We start from the raw sequence: 9,747 nt of genomic DNA on the forward strand, positions 1-9,747 counted from the left end.
ATCATGATATTATTTATCATCATAACTTTCACATAAAATCATGGATTATAATCATAATCTTAATCATAACTTTAATCATAACATCATCTTCATATAACGACTTCGCTGTATCATCATACATCTATATCGTCATCGTCTTCACCTCTGTGAATCATCATCGTTTGTTATCACCATCATCCGTAATCATCATTAACATCGTAATACTTCATCATCACCATCATAATCACAACACCACTATTCATCATCTTCCTCGTCCTATAACATCATTATTCTTTCTCGTCCTTGTTATTGAATTTGTAACAGAAACAAAGGAGAGCAACAGTGAGTTTAGTTTCGACAGAATAGCAGAAAAACATAAGCTCATAAACATGGTGGTTATGGTTGAATAGGAACGAAACAATACGTGATTTCTTGTGTTTGTGTTTGTGTTTGTTCGATCCAAACAGAAAAATTGTAGCTGCAGTTGCAGCGTAGTATCCTTATTGGAAACGGAAACAAGTGGGCTGCAGTAACAGTAAAATACGATTGGTTTTGTGATGCCTCAATCGTGATTAAACAGAAAATAAAAGGATAAGAAGAACACAACTGTAGTTCGATGATGGGGCTGTTTTGGTGATAGTTTTGTGGCTGTTTACAGCAGCATAACAGACAGAGAATTTGCAGCAAAAAAATGGGTTTTGTGGTGATTATTTAGGTGGTTTCACGAAGAAGACAAACAAGAAATAAGGAGAGAGAGAGAGAGAGAGAGAGAGAGAGAGAGAGGTGGTGATGGTGAAGGTCATGGTGATTTATGGTGATGGGTTTGTAGAGTTGAACGAGTTCATAAATGGGCAATGGTTCTTGATTTGGAGAGGGTGTGGGTGTTGGTTTTGTCGACTGCAGAAGTAAGTAGAAACAAGTGTAGGAGATAGATGATAGTGGTTGTTAAACTTCATATGCATATGTATGTATATATAAAGTAGTAAAACAAGTGGAAGAATATATATAATATATAATACAATATGACTTCGGTTGTTTCTTGGTTTGGTGAATGCATATGTACATGTATATATATATATAATATAATATGATAGATAGAAAAGAAATGCAATAGATAGGATAGATAGATAGCTCAGTGTAACAGAAAGTGAGATGAAACAAAAGAAATGGAACGCATATTCTCAATTAGACACAGTAAATCAATTATAATTCAATCATAAATAGTAATATTGAATATAATAATGATTATAATATAATTAAAGAAATTAAAAGTGCATTTGGTTAGCCGTCGTCTACTATTTCATTCACGGACTAAAATTCGTGCTCCGTTGATAAATCAGTGGCGGATAAAAGTCTTTCAGAAAAATTCCAAACTTTTATTTTAATTATATTTATTTATTTTAGTCATTATGATATAAAATTCGGTCATTAACTATTAAATTAAAATTACATTAATTATTTACTCCCATCCCTAAGTAAAATATAAAAAGTTTTAAAATTCAACAAATAGTTCCTAAATACATTTTTAATAAACCTATAATTTGTAAAACTCATTTTCGGCTAACCGTTTATTTTAAAATCATATAAGTTTGAATTTAACTTGCTTAACATCCAACGAATGGCATTTGAGTGTTACCGTCGTTTACTAAATAGATTCGAAATCACAAAATATAAATTTAAGATACCTTTATATATATGTTTTAAATAATAATAATCATAATATCATATTTTCATTTTTATTTTACATAATTAATTTAATAACAACGACATATAATATTTAAAGTTATATTTCCAAATTATTATATATATATACATATATATATATATATATATATATATATATATATATATATATATATATATATATATATATATATATATATATATATATATATATATATATATTTAAATACACATAAATCTATTTACAATTATCTGTTCGTGAATCGTCAGAATTTGGTCGAAGGTCAATTGAATATATGAAAACAGTTCAAAATTTTTGAGATCCAACCTAACAGACTTTGCTTATCGTGTTAAAAATACAATATCGTATCGAGAGTTTGATTTAAAATTAGTCGAAATTTTCTGGGTCACTACAGTACCTACCCGTTAAAGAAATTTCGTCCCGAAATTTGAGTGAGGTTGTCATGGCTAACAATAAAAATGTTTTCATGACGAATATGAGTTAGAGTTTTATCATTATTGATTAATATAGATAAAACGATTCGATCATGTGAAGCGTACGAGTAAAGCTATCACAAAAGAGTGAAAAGTTTCGTCTGAACTTTTGACGTAGTCGTGGCGGATTTCCGAAATTCAAGGAATTTAAGGAAATCTTCTAATCAGAAAGAAAATGTAATATCATGATTAATTAGCAAACTGCTGGAATTATGATAAGGATAGAACTATCAAGAAAATAATCTCTTGATATGTTTAGAGGTTAAGTAGAATGAAAGAGTTATGTATCATGGCACATGATGAGGGTAAGATCTGTGAACCATCATCACGTTCCATTAGAAATTCATCATGACTTACTGTAATATAACCACGTTGGCCTGACATCATTATATTATACTAACTCATGCTTCAATTCCCAACACTTCTCCAGAAACCATTGATAATTCAAACTCGAATTTTAAAGAAATTTAGAAACTAAGATAGTTTCCTTTATGACGTAACACGGATAGCACGAAGAGATAGATAATTTCGAATAAAGATATTTATGAAGGTATCTTCAGAAATATCTTAATAGCACGAAGAGATAGATAATTTCAAATAAGGATATTTATGAAGGTATCTTCAGAAATATCTAAGATATTTATAACAAAAGATACGATGATATCTTTAGAATTTAAAATATTTAAGATTAGAAGGTGATGAAGAAATTCGTCCGCAAAGATTTAGATTAAGGAGCAAGGTATTCGCTAAAGATTTCATCAGCTTTTTCAAAACTCAGAAAACTGATTCATAGACTAAAGCGCTTTTCAGAAATTCAGAATTGAAGATTTGTAAATCTAGGAGATAGAATATATATATACATACACTTATATATATATATAATTGTTGTCGTAGAATCGCTGAGGAATTCTAGATTATCGATTTATGCCTCCCGGTATTTGGTATGGTAATTATCATTACAAGATGCCGATGAGTTCATGATAAGACTTCAATAGATAAATATAGTAATTTGTCAGAGAGATTTAAACCAAGGAGCAACGAGGTTGCTTGTACATCTGCTGGTAATATGGGGGAATATAAAAGGTTCTCCAGTAACAATAAAAAAGCACGCATATATATCAAGGTTAATAATAAGATTGTTTCGAATGAAAATTCGAAGTTGACTTGCTGAAGCTGCGGCAAAACTGACTATTGTGAAAAAGAATTACAATGTTATTTTCTGTAATAACAATGCCAAAGGAGCTAGCACAGATATGTGTTAAACCTTTACTCAGGTTCCAAGAGTTTTTCAGGTGCATAACTATATGCATAAATCTTTTCTTCCGTAGATGAAGTGCGGTTGGTTTATCCTCTCGATTGAGGTGTTTTCAAGAATCATGAAAGCTTGGAACGCAGATTGTAATCGTCAAGATACAAATGAGGTTTAAGATGAAATCAAGTGGCAAACTTGAAGAATTATTTAGTTTCATATGTTATAATTAGTATTTTAATTCATTTTAATTGTCCAATATTATTCGTCCACAGTCGATAGTCCACAGTTAATAGTCCAATCATTCAAATATAGTTTAATATATAATATTCGAATTAATTAATACGTATCGTGACCCGTGTACATGTCTCAGACTCGATCACAACTCAAACTATATATATTATTGTAGAATCAACCTCAACCCTGTATAGCTAACTCCCACATTACTGCATATAGAGTGTCTATGGTTATTCCAAATAATATATATTGATGCGTCGATATGATATGTCAAAACCTTGTATACGTGTCCCGATATTTAAAGTGCGTAAAATAAATAACAGAAATTAAATGACGATAAATAAAATTGCGATAAATAAAATGCGATAAATAAATTGCGATAAATAAATTGCGATAAATAAAAGGTAATACGGAATTAACAGTTAGCTAGGAACAGTTAGCGTGGATTCTTAACAAAATTTCTCATAGTTAATTTGTTTGTTTCTAACAAATTTTATTTTGTCCAATGTTTTCTTCATTATGCCACTTGTTGGATTCTGATAAATCAAAATCCAAATATGAATTTGAATAAAAATGGTTATTCTGCGGTGAACGGATACATATATCTGTGGATGTAAGTAGGATAGTAAATGACTGTTGAATCTGATTCGAAGAATGTACAATGTAACTTATTAATGTGAAATCTAAATATTCCTCGGGTATTACCTACCCGTTAAAATATTTTCACCATTAACAGTTTGTACGAAAGAATTTTTAATTACAATCTTTATGAAAATATACTTACATATATATTTTCTTCAGATGTAATCATAGATTCAATGAGTTAATATAATATTAATCTCATTTAATTTATCGTTATAACTAGAATACATAATCTCTAATGTAACGACCCGACCAAAACCGTTATTGACGGCGCCGTTAACTTAGGTCCCGTTGCGTGGTCGTAGTCCCTATATGAGACTCGTTTGACCAAAATTATGTCGCATTCATTTAAAAGGTACAAGACTTGCAAGTTTAGTTTACAAAACCGTTCGACAACAAGTCTAAGTTTACAAAAGTCATAAAGTATAAATGAAATAACTTGCGGCATAATTAGTTTAAAAACACAGTTGCTATAAATAGCATAAGTATGTAAACAAAAGTTTGAATCCAAAAGTGCTATCCCTAGCGTATGCATGCATGGTTGACTCCAATCAAGTAATCAAAGAGTGCGGAAGCATGTATCAAGTAGCCGAGTATGAACCTGAGAAACATATAGAAAACTGTCAACGAAAAACGTTGGTGAAATCATAGATGTATTTGTAAACGTTGTTTTTGAACCACAAGATTTAGTATTCCCATAGTTGATTATCAAAATCGTTTGCATTCCAAAAGTATTGTTCGCGAGCACCCAATTATCAAGACTTAACGTTTCCTTCCATAGAACCCCATCACAATAGTGTTAGAACATACACTGTTTCTCGAAAATATATTTCATCCGTAGACGGTAGCGAACCGTCCGTAATGAGGGTCTGTCAAACCCGTATGGCCACACAATATAAGTTCTCGCTTACACCCTGCAATTGTAACTAATGATAATCGAATTGAGGATTTTTGTTCTAACTCGCTGTGGAATGTTTGTTTTCCTTGTACTTGTGTTCAAAGTATAAAAGTAAGTAGTACAAAATGTAACAAAGTATATGTTTCTCAGCCCACAATTTAAAAGTATAAAAAGTTGTTGAAAAGGTGGGACTATGATCTCACCTCGAGTGCACGAGTATAAAAGTACTTCACAAAGTAACGTATGCATGAAAGTTGCTTAGCCTTGACCTAAACAAGTAAGTTGTGTCAATTAACCGGTTACGATACAAGGTCGGGTGAAATGTGTTCAATTAGTCCTATGGCTCGTTACGACTCGATTAAATATAGCATGTGAATCAATTTGTCAAGTTTCATACAAGAATCACGTATAAAAGCATGTTAGAACGATTGCATAAAAGTTTGGTTAAGTTTGACTAAAAGTCAAACTTGGTCAAAGTCAACGAAAAGTCAACACGTTCGGGTTGGGTCCCGAACTATTTTTCTGTGCTAGTTATTCATATACAAGTATATTAAAACAAGTTTCATGTGAATCGGAGGTCGATAGCTAGTCAAACATTTCGCGTGAAATGCGCCAAACAAAGCAGAATCTGGCCAGGCCAATCCGCGCGCCGCGCGGGGATGGGGCGCGCCGCGCCACCATCTGGGCAGACACTTTCCTGTTTTTCAAAGTATGCACGAACCAAAACATTTTCCAACCCAACTCTTGACCCGCAAACACTTATAATGCCTATCATATATCGTCGAAAAGGTATTTTGACGAGGAATACAACTAACCACATATCATCAATCAAAAACATCATTTTCAACAACCGATTTCTCGTCAAGTGATCAATAAAAGTCTATTTTCAAATTTTCAAGTTCCTCAAATGCATTTTGAGTTTCGGGAATCCAATTCTCACATATGATATGCCGTTTTGAAGGTAATGAAGCATACATTACTACTAAACACTAACAATTAACATTTCATAGCATTCAAGCATCAAAAGTTCATGTCAAGAACTATCAAACCCTAGTCAAACATCACAAAATCCTTAATCGGGTTTTTGAAGTTTTCTTAATCAACCTACACATCAAAATGTAGCTAATGATACTAGTAACACGATTAAAACATGAACTTTAACAATCTAACAACATTTAATCATCCAAAATCAAAGATTAAGCATACGATTTTCATTTTCAAGCTAGTCACACCAAAATCAACAAATCAAGCAAACAAATCATATATTCATGTTATACACGAGCCATAGACACTAACTAACACAATTTCAAGTCAAAAACACGAATTTATAGAAATCTAGAGTTTTTAGAAAGTTACCCAAACTTGATGAAATTGGTATCAAAATGTAGAGGATGAAGAGAGGATCACGAAAATGTAATTTGTTTTGAAGTTTGCTTCCAATCCCGAATTTAGATGATGATTTTATGAAGTTGGGGTTTGTGTTCAAAAATGGGAAGTAGAGAGAAAGGGAAGGATGAAGGTGGGTGGTGATAATGAATGGATGAGATGGGGTTTGACTAGTTGACCTAGTCACTAGTTAGGCCCCTTTGCAACTTTGGTCCCTCGAGTTTCAAAGCGGGTGCGGGAATTAACCAAACGAATATTTTAAAAACGCTCTTGTAAATGGGTGACGTTAAAATTAAATAACGAGGGATATTATTTAAATAAAAAAAAAAGACGGTATTAAAATAAATTTAACGGAAAAACGCGGGATGTTACATTATCCACACCTCAAAAGAAATTTCGTCCCGAAATTTAGTTGGAAGTAGTAGTTGTTGAATCTTCCTCGAGATCTGGTGTTGCCAATTCTACGAGTGAGGGAGGAGTACGTTCTAGGGTATTTCAACGAACTTTGACGGTCGGGGTTTAACGTCGTCTTAAAGTTTGGGTTCACAATTCATGGTTTCAACCGGTCCTCCTAGGAATGAAGTTTATCGTCGATAGTAAGCTTATCGAAAAGGAATGACAAGTTCTTGTTTCGCAAAACACGTCTTTAAGTTGATACATCGAATGTAGGATAAACGGAGACTCGAAATGAGCCGGAAAATCTAAACGGCTAGCAACGGGTCTAAAACGCCCCAAGATTTCAAAAGGATTAAAATATCACGGATTTAGCTTTCTATGTTTCCCGAAACGGATTACACCTCCTCAAAGTGCGACTTTTAACGTGACGCGGTTTCCCATGGAATTCGAAAGGTTTACGTGTAACATTGGCAAGCTCTCTGGGCGACTACGAGTCGTGTTGGGTCTGTCTTGAATATGAATAAATTTTCTCTGTTGCTCATGAATAAACTCGGCCCCGGTGAATTGATCATCGTTAATTGGTTTCGACAAAAAGGAGGATGACGTTTCCGGTCACATGTGGTTTCAAAAGGTGTGACGTTACAACTCGAATGAAAATCATTGTAGTACGAGGATTAAGCTAAAGGAAAATACTTTTCTCAAGTAAATTTGAAGTTAGTAATACAACTCGTATTATGGATTCCAAGGTTTAAATCGCATGTTTGTTCGGTCCGTCGGGTTGCGGATGGTACGCGGTACTCATGTATAAACGTGGTCCCGAGGCTTTTTGTAAGGCACTCCGAAATCTAGAAGTGAAACGAGGATCTCGATCCGAAACAAAGTACATTCCGTAAGGTATATTTGAACAAGTTTGTTAGGACAAGTTTCTCAAGAAAATTCGCGTCGCGGAAGATTTATCGGTTTCCAAATACGTTCGTCGAGACTATTCACCCTCGAGGCGAATACTAGTATAACGTGAAGAGTCTCTCTCCATTGAGAATTTAAAATAAAAGATTTCCTTATACGGAAGTACGAGTGTAATACGAGAGAAATTTCCACCTCGGTGTGAGTATAACAGGTATATTGTAGTTCGTTGATAAAACTGTGCGAGGACGAGATAGTATTCATGTATAACGTATGTTTGAAGTTGAAAGAATTCGTCATTCATTCGGAAGCATAAATATGGTTCGACAATATTCGAAGGTGTGTCCCCGGTATGGTTGTTGTCAGTATTTTCGGAGTTTTCAGATGTCCAAACATGAATAGATGAAGTCATGTACATGGCACATGGTGGTGATTAGGTTGATCGAGTCCAATCACCATCACGAGTCATTAGAACTTTGGTATGGCTTACCGTAATATAACCACGTTGATCGAGTGTCGTTATATTACGCTAACTCATACCTCCATTCCCACATCACTCCATAACATCAAGTTCGTGTAACTGTGAAGATCTAGAATGAACAAAGTGTAACGACGTCTCAAACGTGACTCGTATTAAATTGAAAGAATTTCTGCAACTCTAAGGAAGCGTTCCCCGAGGGAAGTGTATAAATGATTGTTCACGTCAATGCGGTTCGATTCAGACAATAATGTATTTAGGTATGAAAAGAGTAACGAGTCATGATAACAAGTAGTGCGCAACCGTAGTGATAAATAGTGATGACGATACTCATCTAGAGTGGTGGTGGTAACTTTACAACACTTGTGGATAGTAAGCTGAGACGGGGTGGATAACAACCAAGGAGTCAGAATTCCCGAACTAGAGTGACTAACGAAGTCGTGGTCATCCGTACGCGTATAAACCTTGAATTCACGTGTATTACCAAAAAGTGGCGGAATACGAGTTCGTATGATGAAGGTTGGGTACCATTATAAAGTTTGCCTAAGAATGATTCAAGTATAATGCACAAGTATTCAAGTAAGTGCTATCTATAGCAAATGTATGTCAGAATGCAATGGCTAACTATCCGGTTGTAGTCTAGATTCACTAATGCGTCCTAACGACTCTGTCAGACACACTAATGCACATCCTAGATCCCTACAACCAACGCTCTGATACCACTTGTAACGACCCGACCAAAACCGTTATTGACGGCGCCGTTAACTTAGGTCCCGTTGCGTGGTCGTAGTCCCTATATGAGACTCGTTTGACCAAAATTATGTCGCATTCATTTAAAAGGTACAAGACTTGCAAGTTTAGTTTACAAAACCGTTCGACAACAAGTCTAAGTTTACAAAAGTCATAAAGTATAAATGAAATAACTTGCGACATAATTAGTTTAAAAACACAGTTGCTATAAATAGCATAAGTATGTAAACAAAAGTTTGAATCCAAAAGTGCTATCCCTAGCGTATGCATGCATGGTTGACTCCAATCAAGTAATCAAAGAGTGTGGAAGCATGTATCAAGTAGCCGAGTATGAACCTGAGAAACATATAGAAAACTGTCAACGAAAAACGTTGGTGAAATCATAGATGTATTTGTAAACGTTGTTTTTGAACCACAAGATTTAGTATTCCCATAGTTGATTATCAAAATCGTTTGCATTCCAAAAGTATTGTTCGCGAGCACCCAATTATCAAGACTTAACGTTTCCTTCCATAGAACCCCATCACAATAGTGTTAGAACATACACTGTTTCTCGAAAATATATTTCATCCGTAGACGGTAGCGAACCGTCCGTAATGAGGGTCTGTCAAACCCGTATGGCCACACAATATAAGTTCTCGCTTACACCCT

This window comes from Rutidosis leptorrhynchoides, chromosome 2 (genome assembly GCF_046630445.1).
Source record: "Rutidosis leptorrhynchoides isolate AG116_Rl617_1_P2 chromosome 2, CSIRO_AGI_Rlap_v1, whole genome shotgun sequence".
Lineage (NCBI taxonomy): Eukaryota > Viridiplantae > Streptophyta > Magnoliopsida > Asterales > Asteraceae > Rutidosis > Rutidosis leptorrhynchoides.